General features: G+C 44.7%; 1 non-coding gene across 1 annotated transcript; it reads right to left on the bottom strand.

Moving 5' to 3' along the window:
* Positions 1-16,191: 16,191 nt before the first annotated feature.
* TRNAT-AGU lies at positions 16,192-16,265 on the bottom strand. The gene has a single exon. It is a non-coding gene; the product is annotated as a tRNA-Thr (tRNA).
* Between the last annotated feature and the right edge of the window lie 1,220 nt (positions 16,266-17,485).

Raw genomic sequence — 17,485 nt, 5'->3', positions numbered from 1 at the left:
GTCTGACCATCGCCATTGCAGGAGAGAAGGCTTCAATGGAATCGAATGCTCTGGCTCAGATAAGAGACACAGGGAGGTTTTGCTGTTCATGGATCTGTGCAAAGGAAATTGTGTCTCTGTGTGAAATTGAGGAGGGAAATGAAATGTTCACATGGTGGCCCAATGCCCTAACGAATGTGGGTGAAGGAGTTGGGCTGGAAAATGATTTTACAGGAGTTTGTATCAATTTATTGCCCTGATTAAAATCTATGGCTAAAAGGCAACCACTGTTGTTAGTACTTGAGCCTGTGTAGGGACACCCCAGTGGGTATCAGGTCCATTGCCTTAACCAGGGATAGTTGATTATTTTATTAAGATCTAAATTTCTTGGTCAAGATATAGTCAATGTCTAGACAGCAGAGAAAATAATACACTGATGATAATAAGAAGAATTTAGAAATAATTTGCACTATGGGCATAACTATGATGATTGTCTCGTGTTTCACTCGTTATATCTGGCACGACTGCCTTTCCCTTTAGTTTTGTAGTTTACCAAGAATAAAACTAAACATCTCTTCAGATACCAGGGAGTGTTTGTGTTCATCCCAGTTAGCTACACAGGGGTTTGATGTAGCTGCTTTCAATCCTCTGGCTCTGCCCTGATAAGTAACATTTCAGGGTGTCACTGAACTGAAGGAGGGAGATCATTTTTTGACAGATGACGCCGCCTCTTAAAGGTGTTTGTCTGGCTGGCAGCCCTGGTTCCCAGGTCTCTCCTGAGGGAAGAAAGTTTCTGTGCAAAATACTAAAACTTTTAACAGAGAGGAGGGAAAGGCCATGGCCACATGATGGGGCCAGTATGTACCACAACATGGTTCTTTTATGTGGGATGACTCTGAACACTGACTGATCTCCACTCCCTTGTGTTTGAAGAGATGTTGAGTTGTGCACTTAGGAACCTATAAGGCTGAAGCAATTTTATGGGTGGTGACACTACGATTGAAGGGTTATTTAATGTTGTAGAAATTGTTAAAAACACTGAGCTTAAACTGGAACTGCCTGTTATTAAAGGCTGGTTTCCCCACATCAGTTCCATAAGCTCTGCTAGAAACACCCTGGATTCTCTCCTGCCTCGGTGGGAACTGGAGGGAATCGTCCCCTGCTGCCCTTGGCTCCAGGCTGGTTTTTCTAGGAGGGACATGGAATTGATTTGTTTGCTGTTGAGAAGGGAGCCGGGCCAGTTCTCAGGGAACGAGAACTCCCAGCATCTTCCCAGCCCAGCCCAGGCTGCTGCCCTGTCCCAGCCTCTGTTCCCCTGGTGGCCCCGCGCGTTTGACTCTAGAGCAGGCCGGGAGCAGCAGCTGAGGCAGAGGACAGCCTGGGCCGGGCAGATAAGAAGGAGTTTAGCAAGCAAAAAAGGTAAAATGACAGTGGAGTATTACCTTGGACTCGACGGCATTTCTCCATTGGTCTGTCTGCTTTGGGGCAGGGACAATAACACGTCCTGCTGCTTTTGTTATTTCAAAGGGCGGTTTAGGATTTTCATTCTCACACACGGTGCACAAAGCAGGACTCAACCCTCAGTGCAAACTAAACAAGCTGCTCACAGATTCTGGCAGCCACAATGAGCATTTGGGTGACAGCTCAGACCTGAAACTGTCCCAGAGGGAGGGTGTCATCTGTGTGGGGACTGGACCACTGACCTACCCGCTCCTAACTCCCAAACGTTCAGTAACTCTATTATCAGTGCCTGTGAGTGTTATTTAAACCATAAGGAAAACCACACTGGGCTAGACCAAAGGCCCATCTAGCTCTGAATCTTGTCTTCTGACAGTAGCCAATACCTGGTGCCCCAACAACCAGGCACTACTGGGAGTTGAACCCAGGATCTCCTGTTTACAAAACAGATGCTTTAGCCAGCTAAGCGATGGTGCCTGTGAGTAATTAAAATACAGTGTCTGCCCACACCTGACTCCCTGCCATCGCTACCAGGGCCTGAGAAGTTTTGCTTGTCTTTGGATTCTCCAAAGCAGAGGAGCAGGTGACATTTTCCTTGCAAGCTGTGTGTGAGTAAATCTTTGGCCATGTCTGCACTACAAAGTTGTTTCAGCAGAATTATATTGCTCAGGTGTGTGAAAAACACACAACGCTCTCTCGGTTGGTAGCTTCTGGCTGGTGCACACACTGCAATGCCACGTCTGGCGACAAAACTGCCCTGTTTTGCTGACAAAATAAAATGACTTTGATGAGAGGGCTAGAGCTTTTTGCAGCAAACTTAAAGTAACAGAGTAGACTCTGCTGTTCATTATATCACCATAACTGGCCTTCCCGAGTATCCCACAATGCCCGCCGTGAACTCGGCTGCCCTGCATTCCTGCTACAGAGCCATGGGCCCCTCCCCTTTCATCGCTCTGGGAAGTTCTGACAGCTGAGCCTGCTGCTCTGCTCCGGCAGCCAGGAGCAAATCACTGCCATGGATGCTGCTCTCTCCCACACTGCGAACAAAGAGCAGGGTGGTGGGAACTTCCTTACAAAGCGGGGAGGGGGGACACCGCCATCTGAATGTGACACCCACATGACACCCCTTCCCTCGAGGAGGCTCTTACCTTCTAAAAGGGATGTCTGTTTTCTAGTAAAATCACTAAAAGGGGAGGAGAAAACTCAAAAGAGGTTCCTCCTGGAACTCATTTACGTGAACTCGAATACTCTCTCAGTCCTCAAAGAGAGACCTGGAGAAGGAGACTTGCTGAAGCAAAGCCACAGGGATCTCTGAGGTTTCCCTGGCCCCTCGCCCCTGTCCTGCCTGGCTGATGTCAGCATCTCTCTGTGAGGTCACCACCTCCACACCACCTTTGACCAATAGTCTGAGGTCCTGCAAAAAGCCTTTGTGATGTCACTGCCACACCCCTCCCTTGCTGTGCTAATGTCCTGCCCCTGGCCAGGCACTTTGGAGGTTTGAGCTACTCCCTGTGGATCACCCCACTCAAGGAGCGTTCGTTCTAGGCAGCAAGCCGGCTAGATAGGAAACATCAGATGCTGCTCCCAATGCTACACTCAGTTTTTCAGAAATTAGTCAACTTTATGGCCAGAAGAGACCATTAGAGCATCTAATCTGACCCCCTGCATATCACAGGCTTCCTGTATGACACAATAGCTACTTTTGGGGCAAACACATTCCAGAAAGGTGTCTAGTCTTCATTAAATGATATCAAGAGATGGAGAATCCACCAATTTCCTTGGTGGCTCTTTGCTGCCCCAGCTCCAATTTCACAACATCTTTTTCAAATGAGGACACCAAAACTGGAGGCAGTATTCCAGTATCAGTCTCACTGATGCTGTGTCACCTCCTGTGATGTTATTGACATAATCTGTAACTGCATAGATCACCGTTGGGACCACTGTTCTATATTTGCAGCCAATATGTTAGAAAGGTTGTCATGTAAGGGGTCTGTGGAGAGGTTCTGATTGGCTGATTATAATGATGCTATCTCTAGATGTGTATCATTTTTGTAGTTGACGTTATGAATATTGCCTCTATGCTGCCCGTATTTCAAACTTGTGCTCTGCTTCTGGGGAACACCCCAGCCATACAAGTTGGTGTCAGTTCTGCCTAGCTTGCTTGATGGCCCATTAAGGACCATCATCTATACAATCGACCCATTGAGAAAAGGCAGATACGCCTTGTGCCTCAGCAAGGTACACAGGGACCTGCCTGTGGACACAACTCTTAAGTTTTTCTATACCACATGCTGGATAGAGTGTCCTTGAGACAAAGAAAGCAAAGACCACATGGCAAGAGACTATACAAGGCTGATGCCTCATCTCCATCTTGTCTTCAATCCTGCTTCATACCCCTGGAGGGACTTTGCTACAAACTGAAGCTCTAGACAAAGGACTGAATGGCCCATCCCAGCTGTGGATGGACTCCAGAGACTTGATTTGAACCTGCAGTTTATTCCATCACTGCTACAAGCCTGAACCAAGAACTTTGCCATTACTGAATGTGAAGGGTTAAAATCCATGTGCATTTTGTATAACAACCTGGTCTATGGATTGTGCCAGCTCTTTTCCAGACCCAAAGTCCAGAGTATGGTCAAGGGACCAGAGGCCTAGCAAATCGTGATCAGCTAAGAGAAAGCTGGGGTAAACAGAAAGCCTTGCTTGCTAAGATAGGTCTGGTCAGCAAATTGCCAGGTTTTGGAGCTAAGAACTAAAGAATTGTGTCTTGTTCAGAGCTACAGATTGAACAAAGAATCCCTGTTCCTATTGTGTTAGTCTCTTCTATAGGGAGACGTTCTTCCCACAGATCCAGCCTTGAGTTTATGAGAAGTTGGCACATGTCAGTATAAGATACGACATCCTTCCACCTCCCTTCCCAGGGACCATGTAGTAAGTTTTTTGGCAGAAGGGGGTTGTAGTGAAAGGAAGTTTGAGAAACTCTGGCATAGAGCATCTCCATTAATGAGCTGCAGTGACATAGACTCAATGTTTGAAATGTTGACATGTCCTTAGCCTCTGAATACATCTAGACTTGGTGGACTGTGGGTGATAATAATAATAATTGGTGCACTGTGTCTGTGTGTGGTCTGACACTGAAAGTACAACCATGAAGATACCACACACCAGCCTTGCCTTGCTGGAAAGAATCAAGCCTCCACTGAAAGACACCCATGGTTTTCTAGCCCAGCTCCCTAAGCCCTCAGCCACAACCACTTAACACAGGGAGCTTTCTATACTCTGGTTCTGTTCTCACTGAAGGGTCATTTCCAATGGTTTGCTCAGACCAGCTTCCCCAGCACACTCACTGCTGTGCAGCTCTGTACGTGTGGCCATGGCTGAACTGCAAGAATTCCTGCCCATTTCCCTACTGGCTGGAGCATGGTTAGAGTGTGTTTGTGGTTAAAGATGTTGCTGTAGATTGTTCATTCCCTGCCTTGGCAAATCAGACAGTCCCTTTTCCCGTCATATCGCCAGCACATCTGTGAGTCCAATAGCAGGGCAGGTTTTCTCTGGGCACTGAGATTTTTCAGGGAGTTGGTGGCTCCTTTCTTTCCTCACCCTGGAGTAAACTCAGCTTTTTATTCCATCCTTGATAACTCATGGAATAACAACAGCAGCATGAAGAGGAGAGGGAATATCTCACTGCCGGGGGTGGTGGGGGAAGGTGGACACGTCCCCTCTGTTTGAGCATTGCCATTGCAGGAGAGAAGGTTTCAATGGAATCGAATGCCCTGGCTCAGACAAGAGACACAGGGAGGTTTTGCTGTTCTTGGATCTGTACAAAGGAAATTGTGTTTCTGTGTGAAAATGGGGAGGGAAATGAAACACCCATATGGTGGTGCCTAAGGCAGAAGGGTCCCCTAATGGATTAGAACAGGACACGTTCTCAAGCAGCATGTTTCTTACTTTACCTATCTGTCAATTTTGATTATTATCAATGGAAATATTTTGCCATTGGGTTGTGTGTTTACACAGAAATTGACATTTACCAACAAACACCTAATTCTTCCAGTCCTGCCGAGTCTGCCGGTGGTGAGTTTAGAGGGACACATTCCCCCTTCCCACTCCCCATGCCAGGCCTGGACTCTCCATGCTGCCCACTTCCCACACTGCTGGGATCCTTCCCTGATCTCCCCTCAGAGCTCTGCCCCCCACCCAGTGGCATAGCCAGGGTTTCGGCATAGGGGGAGCAAAAAACATAAAAAAGGCGCCCCCCCCTTGGCTCCCCCTCTGGCCACGCCCCCTTGGCTCCCCCTCAGACCAGACCAGACCCTCCACCCGCTCACCTTCCCTCCTGCGCTGCCGCCTGTCCCCGGCTCCTGTCCCAGGGCTTGGGTGTGTTTGCACCTGCCGGCAGGCGCCGCTTCCACACCCGCCTGCTGTCCCGCGACTCCTCCAGCCGTGTGGTGGGCAGCGCCAGCTGGCAGGCGCGGCTTCCACACCGGCCTGCCGCTGCCGTCCTACGGCTCCTCTGGCCATGCAGCTGGCAGACGCCGCTTCTCTGCCTGCCAGCCTGATGGGAAGTGGCTGCTTCTGCTGAATCCCGCCAGCTATGCTACTGCCCCCACCCCCACTTCTGGGATCCCCTCTGAACACTGTCCAACTCCCCTGCTGGCCGGATCCCTTCCCATTCCTTTCATTTCCTCCCTCCCTTCTGAGCAAAAGCTCTGGACTGTTCCCACACTGGGAATTGAACCCAGGCCGCCTGGGTGAAAAAACAGGAATCCTGATCACTAGACCATATGTGACTTGCACAGGCCCTAATGCATTTACACATTCACTAACCTATTCACATATTCACATTCAGGTTTCAGAGTAGCAGCCGTGTTAGTCTGTATCCGCAAAAAGAACAGGAGTACTTGTGGCACCTTAGAGACTAACACATTTATTTTAGCATGAGCTTTTGTGAGCTGCAGCTCACGAAAGCTCATGCTAAAATAAATGTGTTAGTCTTTAAGGTGCCACAAGTACTCCTGTTCTATATTCACATTCAGTAACATTTAAAAGTAGCCGTTCAAAAAACTTCAAAAACAGACTTCAAAGCGAATCTGCAGAGTTACAATTTATTTGCAAACTTAACATCATTAATTTGAGCTTAACATAAGAACATAAGAAAGGCCGTACCAGGTCAGACCAAAGGTCCATCTAGCCCAGTATCTGTCTACCGACAGTGGCCAATGCCAGGTGCCCCTGAGGGAGTGAATCTAACAGGCAATGATCAAGTGATCTCTCTCCTGCCATCCATCTCCATCCTCTGACGAACAGAGGCTAGGGACACCATTCTTACCCATCCTGGCTAATAGCCATTTATGGACTTAGTCACCATGAATTTATCCAGTCCCCTTTTAAACATTGTTATAGTCCTAGCCTTCACAACCTCCTCAGGTAAGGAGTTCTACAAGTTGACTGTGCGCTGCGTGAAGAAGAACTTCCTTTTATTTGTTTTAAACCTGCTGCCTATTAATTTCATTTGGTGACCCCTAGTTCTTGTATTATGGGAATAAGTAAATAACTTTTCCTTATCCACTTTCTCAACATCACTCATGATTTTATATACCTCTATCATGTCCCCCCTTAGTCTTCTCTTTTCCAAACTGAAGAGTCCTAGCCTCTTTAATCTTTCCTCATATGGGACCCTCTCTAAACCCCTAATCATTTTAGTTGCTCTTTTCTGAACCTTTTCTAGTGCTTGAATAGGGACTGGGAGTGGCTGGCTCACCACAAAAGCAATTTTCCCTCTCTTGGTATTGACACCTCCCCATCAATTATTGGGAGTGAACCACATCCACCCTTACTGAATTGGCCTATAACACTGGTTCTCCCCTTGTAAGGTAACTCCCTTCATGTCATGTTCCAATATATATTTGTAGTAAGAGGAGGCCCTAAGATATAAACCTTGGTATCAGAGGCCTGGTATGAGGCCTGAGGCCTGAACTAATGGTCAAGACTTTGCTAACATAAAGCAAAGTTAAGCTGAGAGCCAGAGGCAGGCCCTGCTCACAGAAGCTGGCAAGGAAAGGGCTGATGCTGCAAGAAGATCAGTACCTTTTAGGTACGTAACATTCACATACTTGCACATTCCACACAGATAACAAGGAACAGGCTGGCCCATCCCAATGACAGGGGCAAAAGGGTAACATGATGGATAGAGTTGTTTTGATCGAACCAACATGTACAAGGTGAGAGGCGGCACGTAGAGGGGTTGTACCGTGCTACGTAGAAAGGTTGCACCTCCATACGTCAGGTGTGATGTGTAACGTGTTTGTATCTGTGTATAAGAATGCATCCTTGGGGCAGTGTCTTTGTCCGGCCGTAGGGGGAGTGGAAAGTCCCGCCACTAAGCCGGGTCCTTGCCAAGAGGCACTTTCTCGTAGTATGCCCTGAATTAGGCTAAGAAACCTACAGGGAACTGCAATTGTGTCCGAGGTCGCAATAAACCTAGCCGACGTGGCTTTGCATCTTACTGGACTCTGTGGTCATTGGGGATTCTTGTCGGGTCTGCTGTGTCAGCTATCTGCAGAGCTGGGGCAGCACACAGAAGGAACTCACACACGCAGCCGAGTGATATCAACAAGGAGAAAGCAGAGCACCACACCGGTACCGCTCTGACAACACTGGTGACCCCGACCGCTGATCTGGTGAGTGTTTAACCTGCCGTGGTAAGAATCGCAATCCAACATGGCAGTAAACCTCGTGCTAGGGAGCCCCCTGATCCCTTCCCTTTTAATCCCCACGGAGTTTGATAACTCCTGGACCCGCTGGATTGCCAGTAAAGGGGGTCCATATGAATTTAAAAAAGAGAGTGGGGAAACATGGACTGTTATATGTAGAGCGACGGTACAGACCGAGGCTCTGAGAAATAGTAATAAAAGTAAAAAAGCAAGAATTTTGCAACTCCTGTCTATGGCAGTGAAATGGCTTAAGCAGCATGCTGGCATGCTGGCCAAACAAGTAACAGTAACAAAGAAAGAGTTAAAAGAATCAAAAGAAGCTACACAGCCCTGGAATGCTCCCACCCCTCTTGCAGGGTGGCAAGCAGCCCAGAGACAGCCAGTACAGGAACAGAGTGAAACACTGGAAACAGCTGTAAGGAACCTACAAAAAATACATGTGCCGTCCCCTGTTATAAATATTGGTGGTAAACAGCAGGCTTCAGGTAGCTACCCTGTGCCTGAAGAATGGGGACAGAAGTGGAAAAAGGTGGCCCTAGTAAAATTAAAACATGAAACAGGGTCCACTGCATTGCAACCATCACCTTATGATAAAAGCCGGGTTCCAGTTAAACTTAAACCGGAACCTAGACTGGTGCCTGTCAGAATAGAACAAGTAAGTGTACAGAAGGAAAGAGTAGCAAACAATACTCTCACTGAATTGGTAAATCAAATGAAGGAAAAAATGGAACAATTCACAGAGCACATTAGAAGACAGGAGCTGCGACTCGATCACAGGGGAGTGAATAAAAAAGAATTTCAAAGTAAAAAACTGAAATTAAGTGGGTTAACACCTAAAATTGATGCATTAACACATGGACCTGCCCAGAAATATTTAATTGCAGCAAAAAAGGGCACTCTTACTATCCATTTGGCATGCACACAAAAGCAACAGACACTGGGGGGACAAATTCAGGTTTTACAAGAGCAGGTAATCACCCCCCCTTTCCCAGAACCAGGATAAAAACCAGGAGCGCAATTCCCAACTGTGCAGGTTCCCAATTGCTTTGACCCATGGAACCACACTCCGCGCTCATATTTGAAAATAGAACCTTCTTTCTCAAATATTTTTACATACCAGTTAAGTTTTGTCCTTTATATGTTTTCTCAGTTTGCTAAATTTGCTGCTGCTGCTGTACTTTCAAATACCTTGATATAGTTAATCTCTCTTGGCTCAAATCTCGCTACCTTCCTAGATTGCTCTTCACAAACCCTCCTCCCCCCCCCCCCCTGCCTCTCCTCACTTAGGATCTCTTTTTGTTTTAAAAGTTAAAAGTTATAGTTTTTACAGAAACCTCCAAAATATAAAGCAATTGAAAACAGAACAAAACAAGAAACAAAAAGAAAACAAGGTAAAAACTTTAAATCCAGTAAATTAATTATTTTAACCCTTCAGGAATGCAACAGCTGAAATTATTCCTAACTTGCTTGAAGATATGGTTGCCAAGCAACAGAAATGCGCTCTCTGCTTATAATCCTAAGCACTAACTAATATTTGAAACATGGGCTTTTCTTATTTCCATATAGCAGAGTTTTAAAATAATGTTAAATATAAAGTAATGCAAAATTCTTGGTTACCAAATTAATACAGTACATTTGGCAAACATTAATTTTTTTTAATCAAATTTATGCTACAAGTTTTAAATAAGGTAATAACTTTTTACTTTTATTTTTGGTTGTGTTATTTTGTATAGTTATGAATAGAATTCTGGTGCCATTTGTTTTTAATTGTAAGTTTGTCCTGTATGTCATGTGTGTGTTTTGTGTCTATGTTGTGTGTGTCACGTGACTATTTTTTTAAAATTATTTTTATTTTGTTGCAACAAAAGTCAATTTTATACCCTTTTAAAAATATATATAAAATGTGGTACGACGCTATTTTAAAATCATGGTTGGGGTGTAATCATAGTAGTATTAGCACCAATTTTTTGTGCAAAGTTCAAAAAGGTTTCAGTTACAAATATATGTACATATATTTCTGCCTCAACAAATAATGCAATTGCAAACAAAAATAATTCTCTTTTATCAATCACAGTTGTGTTTTTTAATTTTTTTTTAAATTGTTATTCAAAGAAAAAATGTAAGGGGAAACCTCAACATTAAGGTAAAGATAATATTAACAAATGTTAATTTCTTATTTGGGCTTTTTATAAACTTGTTTGCTCTTTTAAATATAGTTATAAGAATGTCATAACCAAAATGTTTTGAAATAACAATTTTATGCATATAGCTAACCAAACAATTTTAACAGGTTTCCACCTTTGTCTCCCAAACATAACAAAGCATCATAAAAGTATACCTTCAAATACCCTCAAAGTATTTGCATGTATCTGTATTTAAAATTTATTTTGGTTTAATTTTATAGTTGGTTTCATTTTATATGCTTTTCTTTTGTTATGTTATGTTAATGGGAAGCAATGGTTGTTAAGGTTTGTGCTTCTAAACAGTTAACAAGAGTGAAATTGGTATCACAAGCAAATTAACTCTAGAAAGCTAGTTAAAATTATGTTACTAACTCTTTTGCTGTAACAAAGTGTTCAGCAAGGGAAAGCAATATACCTTCTTATGGAAAATTATGAGCATTTATTTTAGCCATTAAGCATTACATTTAGTATTAAATATTAGTAATGCACCCCAAATAAAAATGAATGTCTATACAACAATTGCAAAAGTATAGCTTGTGTTATAAAAGGCTCGGTCCCTATTACATTGTTCTTATTACATTGTAAACAAAGAAACTAAGTTAAAACTGTGTATAAAGTTTGGGTTACTAAAAACAAACAAAAAAACTTTACTACGTTAACTAACAAAAGTTGTTTGAGTTGCATCCCACAGACCAAAGACACCAGAAAATGTCACACCCTGAAGACACCAGTTCATATCTGTATACAGTGAAGAAACCCCCAAGCATCAAGAAAAGAAAAATGAAGTGTTTTATAAATAAGAGACTGGTCAATTACACCTCTATCTACAATATATGGACAATTAATTTAACAATCAGCTAAAAACCACTAGCTGGACCAGAAAAACTGTCATTTAATTTCAAGTTGGTTATTGTGTAAAAACAACTGTATGATGGCTGTATTACTGTATTATCACTGTACTGCTGTATTATTGCTGTACTACTGAATTATTATTGTACTACTGTATTGTTGCTGTATTGTATAATTGCTGTACAACATGTACAATGTGTATAACCTTGCTAAACTGTTTAACCAACACACAGGTACAAATCAACAAACGAATGGCAGCAAACAACATGAAGACAAGGAAAGAACAAATTGGTAAAGAAACTAAGTTACATAGTAACTACAAATTGGGTAAACAAATTGCCTGTTAGTACCAGTCATAATTTGGGTCAGTAACACTGCATCCTAACTGAGGCACATGTTATTCAAAACAATCTTGTTCGGTGTCTGGGTACCAATATTAAATCCAGACACAGCAATATTTCATAAATTGGTTACTGTCCATTCAGTAGGTTATCTGGAAGACAGCATCCATAAGAAACAACTGGATCTACATCAACCAATGGAACAGAGAAGCTACCCACTTCTGTTTCCTGCCCAGTAAACCTGACCAGAGGGTGACAACCAGCTTTAAGGATAACCTATAACATGAATGGACAGTACTGTGTAGTAACTAATTACAATATATTTATATATAAAGGCCTCAGTGGTAGTGTCACTACTCCAAATTTCTGTTTTACTTCTCATATACACTGTGGGACACACTATCATAATCCCTATCCCAGTATTTTAAAACACTCAGCCTACTACTAATAATGAAAAAGATAGTCACTGGAATTGCCCTAATAGGGGTGTGTGTCTATCTGTGTCACCAAAGTAAAAGGGCCAGAGTACACCAGCAAATTGGAAAAACATGATTATGCTTAAATATAAGATGGTGTCATATGTACACATACATAATATACATATATGCCCATACACGCTACAAATATATATGCTATAGCCATATAATTTATATATATTAATTATTTGGGTGTGCCTCTAAGGCTCAATCATAATACTACATTTATATTTTACATTTACATTTGTATGTTCTCACAAGGCCCTCAATAAAACACCAGAGAGGCTACTCACCCCCCATGTATCCAAGGTCCCGGGCCTAACATTCCCAGGCCCAACATAAGGGACAAAAAATAATTGAATAAAAAAATCTGCCTAATAGTCGTACGAGGGAATGTGCAGACTAAAAAGACAGCTGGGGCATGAGTGTATGGATGGTAAAATAAGGTAACCACATAACAGTGTTTAGCCCACTGGGTTATCTTTAGTCAATGCATTATGCTTTTCTGGGACGATGGGTAAACATCCTCCCCATAAAAAGACAAAAAGCGGGGGAATGTAGTAAGAGGAGGCCCTAAGATATAAACCTTGGTATCAGAGGCCTGGTATGAGGCCTGAGGCCTGAACTAATGGTCAAGACTTTGCTAACATAAAGCAAAGTTAAGCTGAGAGCCAGAGGCAGGCCCTGCTCACAGAAGCTGGCAAGGAAAGGGCTGATGCTGCAAGAAGATCAGTACCTTTTAGGTACGTAACATTCACATACTTGCACATTCCACACAGATAACAAGGAACAGGCTGGCCCATCCCAATGACAGGGGCAAAAGGGTAACATGATGGATAGAGTTGTTTTGATCGAACCAATATGTACAAGGTGAGAGGCGGCACGTAGAGAGGTTGTACCGTGCTACATAGAAAGGTTGCACCTCCATACGTCAGGTGTGATGTGTAACGTGTTTGTATCTGTGTATAAGAATGCATCCTTGGGGCGGTGTCTTTGTCCGGCCGTAGGGGGAGTGGAAAGTCCCGCCACTAAGCCGGGTCCTTGCCAAGAGGCACTTTCTCGTAGTATGCCCTGAATTAGGCTAAGAAACCTACAGGGAACTGCAATTGTGTCCGAGGTCGCAATAAACCTAGCCGACGTGGCTTTGCATCTTACTGGACTCTGTGGTCATTGGGGATTCTTGTCGGGTCTGCTGTGTCAGCTATCTGCAGAGCTGGGGCAGCACACAGAAGGAACTCACACACGCAGCCGAGTGATATCAACAAGGAGAAAGCAGAGCACCACACCGGTACCGCTCTGACAACAATATTTATGTCTGTATCTGCAATTTTCACCCCAAGCATCTGGGGAAGTGGGTTTTTGACCCACGAATGCTTATGCCCAAATAAATCTGTTAGTTCTTAAGGTGTCACCGGACTCCTCACTGTTTTCGTGAAATAAAAGCAAAACGCATTCTAAGCTGATCTTAACCCTTTCAATGCCCTTACAAACTTAGATGCTTCTCACTACAGGCTGGCTGGTTGCTTTTCAGCCAGCTTCTCCCCTTTCATCAGCTCTTCAGTCACTTGGTGTGGTGATGGCTGTAGGTGGAAGAGAGAGATAAAGCATAGCGAATGTCTCTCCTTTTATCATGTCCTTTCTTCCCCATTGGCTTTGTGGCCCTCTTCAGAGTCAGGTGAGCATCACTGTGTCTCTCCAAGCAAGGCTGAGCAATTCCCCTCGTGTGGCCTCATGCAGGTGATGGCTGATTCCCCCAACTTACAGCATAGTGACAACCACACTACACAATTCTCATAACTTCATATGCATGAATGGTATACATAGATCGGTAGAGAAATGACTTTCAGCAGATCATATCCTTTCCCCTGATATCTTACAAGTCATGCTCTATATGTAAGATCATGATTATATGAAAATGAGGAATATGGGGGTTACAGCCCGCTCCCCCAAAGGTATAGAATATCACACTGAGATTCTATTTTCATTTATAAAAGCAGCAAAGAATCCTGTGGCACCTTATAGACTAACAGACGTTCTGCAGCATGAGCTTTCGTGGGTGAATCCCCACTTCTTCAGATGCAAGTGGTGGAAATTTCCAGGGGCAGGTTTATATATGCGTTTTGGAGCATGAGCTTTCGTGGGTGAATCCCCACTTCGTCGGATGCAAGACTTGCATCCGACGAAGTGGGCATTGTGATAGACCCAGGCCAGGTGGGTACAGCAGAATAGCAGAAGGCAGATATACTGGCCACTGGATTAACAGTTTTCTGTTCCCTGACTGACCAGAGCAGGGGCTGCACCAGGCTAATGAGAACACCTGACTCTAATTAAGCTGTAAAGAGTCAGGTGAGGCCATTCAGTTAATGTGACCACCTGACTCTAATTAAGGCTCACTCCCGTCAGGCACGGAAGAGCCAGGGAGCCAGAGGAGAGGAAGTGTGGCTGAAGGGCTGGTTACTGAAGACACCCTCAAACCATCGTTAAAGGAGCCCTAAGGTAAGGGTGAAGAAGAGAGAAGCAGGAGAGCTGTGGGGAAGTGGCCCAGGGAAATGTAGCAACTCTGGCAGTGCAAGGTTGGCTGCCAACAACTGCTACCATTAGGGTCCCTGGGCCGGAACCCAGAGTAGAGGGCAGGCCCGGGTTCCCCCCAACCCACCACTACAGGAACAGCTCCTGGAAGGGGAAGTCAGGTCCCTGTCAGGACAGGAGGCTGAACAGAGACTGTGGGAGTTCTCTCCCCAACCTCCTTGCAGCCTATGATGAACAGGGCTCAGTAGACTGTAACCCTGGCCCTAGAGAGAGAAGGGCTACGTGGAGGGTCACAGTGAGCCACTGAGGCAGCATAAACCGCCTAGAAGTGCAGGACCCACGGGAGCAAGGTCAGAGCTCTGCCACAGTATTCACCCACGAAAGCTCATGCTCCAAAACGTCTGTTAGTCTATAAGATGCCACAGGACTCTGCTGCTTTTACAGATCCAGACTAACACGGCTCCCCTCTGATATTTTCATTTATGTAACCAACTTTGACCTCTCTGCCTAACACTTATAATCACTTACAATCTATCTTTCTGTAGTTAATAAACTTATTTTAATGTTTTATACTTACTTGTGAAATTGTCCAAAGTGCTTGGGAAAGCTGCTCAGATTAAAAAGGCTGGTGCATATTCACTTTATTTTTGAGGAAGGGGTGAATTAATTAATGAGCTTGCACTTTTCAAGAGGTTTTGAGCAGTGTAAGATGGTACATTTCTGAGGTGCAAGGCTGAGGGCTGGGGAGATATGTTGGTGTCTCTCTATGTATAATTGAGGAGTGATTTACAGAACTTTCATGCAACTTAGTTGGGTGCATTGCTGCATGTTGTTGGCTGAGTGATCACAGCACACGGAGGGGGTTTTGCTGCTTGTCACTAGTGCAGCATTGTAAGACACAGCCCAGACTGGAGAGAGAAGAGGACAGAGCAGTTCCACAGTTTGGGCTTGTACCCCACAGATCCCACCACACAGAGACCCTGCTCTGACCAGCCGTGGTAATACTGTGCTTAGTGCTCTGCTTTGTAGCTTCAACAACTGCACATGCAAGATGAGTTTCAGTGACCTTGACTTTGTTTCCATGTTTTGACAGTTGTCAGCAAAAAGACCCGTTTCTTTTGCAAGCATTTGTATGGCTAGCCAGAGTCGGGCTTCTCCGTTAACAAAAAAGATTGACCAAAAGGTGACAAGAGGAGGCACGTTCAGCAAGGCAGCACTGGATGCTGGATCCTGAATCTGCTCTTTATCCAGCAGCTCTCTTGGCAAGCTCTGCCATGGTGCCATGCTCTGGGACTTCTCCCCTAACTGTTCCATTTTTCATCAACAATAACATGAAAGGTGAAAGGACAGTCATTCTCCATTTCCTGCAAGCCCTCCAGAGAACCCTCTAGAAGGGGCTCTGTGCACAGATATCCCCAGTGAATTGCATGGGTGCCCAACACAGCCTCTCCTGTCACAACATATTGCAGCCGGAGCAACCTCCTTGCCAATGCCAATAGCCTTTTGATCAACTCCAGACTGAGGATTTGATTCTCTCCAATGCTCCGCTGGAAAGAAGCCTTTTCCCTTCACAATGAATTACTTGGATCGTCAAGGGAGGTCTCTTCTGTTTCCTAGAAGGACACAGGAAAATGTGAGCAGAGGAGACAACAGCTATAGAACAAGGCACCACTGGGAGTTGAACCCAGGATCTCCTGTTTACTAGAGAGGTGCTTTAGCCTACTAAGCCATGGTGCCTTCCCCAATAGGACATTTGCAACCACTACACTTGATGGTCCAAGAGCTCACCTTCAAATTCCAAAGTAAAAATGTTCCCCATTTCCCTCAAGACTTGCAGACCTTGAGCAGGCTGGCTCTGTGTACAGAAAGCCACAGCTGAGCTGACAGAGGGCTTCTAACATGTGCTTCTCCCACAAGCTGCTGTGATCAGATACTGATTAGTGCTCTGTGTTCCACTCACAGCAACTTCAGCTCAACTCTGAGTCATGGTAACCTTTCCATCAACTCCAGACTTACCATTCAAGACTTAGCTGCAAGAAAGGTTCTCTGTGTCTTGAACAAGCACTTCCAAGGATTGTGCAGTGAGGTCTTTTCTTTTCATTAGAAGAAATAAAAGAAAGGAGCCTGACAGAAAAGCCAGGTTCAGCAAGGAAGAACTGTCAGGCCAAGCCAGGATCTCCTGGTGAGTAGGAAGGCTCTTCAGCCAGCTCTGCCCAAAGATCACTATCTAGAGGCCACTTCCCACAGAGACTGATTATGGTTACAGACCCATCCTGAAATTGGAGCAGAATATTTTAAAGCTTATTCTCACAGTAAAGCAACACAATTCAACCATGTCAGCACAGAGGAGAAAGCACTCCTTCATTTCACAGTTATTGCTACTGATCTCACTGACAAACTTCCTTTTCTCGGGGCTGCTCCCAGCACTTTAGGGAGTTTTTCCTCTTCTCCCTTCCAGCTGTGGTTACGGGACTGCAGCAGCTCCCCGGATGGCCAGCTTTGCTCTTTCACTTACAGCCTTCACTTCTTTGGCTGAAGCTGTGTTTGCCACCAGTTTAATCCATAGCTGAGACCTCAGGTACCAGCAGCTAGTTACAAAGGCTCAATTCCCATCACCATCAGTGGGAGGTTCTCCTGGGCTGCCAGGGCTGCAGGATTTGGCCCATGGACAGTCAAGTGGTTACAGCAGCTACATTCTTACGTGGTGAGTCCTGCAGCCTATTACCAAACTGCTCTGCCATAGTCTGCAGGGGGCCTGACTTTTTGAGAATCTGGCAGAAGAGAGACCCTGGAGTAGAGAAGGAAAATGTCCTCAGCAGTCACAGCTGGCAGGAACAGCAAAGACTGAGTATCAGACACACTTTTTCACCAGGACAATAAATGTGCACAACCCCCTGATATATTCTCATTTCACTCCCCCTCCCAAGGAAGCCCTATTCTGCTCTATTACACTCTCA

This window comes from Mauremys reevesii, linkage group 17 (genome assembly GCF_016161935.1).
Source record: "Mauremys reevesii isolate NIE-2019 linkage group 17, ASM1616193v1, whole genome shotgun sequence".
NCBI lineage: Eukaryota > Metazoa > Chordata > Testudines > Geoemydidae > Mauremys > Mauremys reevesii.
Note: the sequence above shows the minus strand (reverse complement) of the source record. Positions and strands in the feature narration are given on the sequence as shown.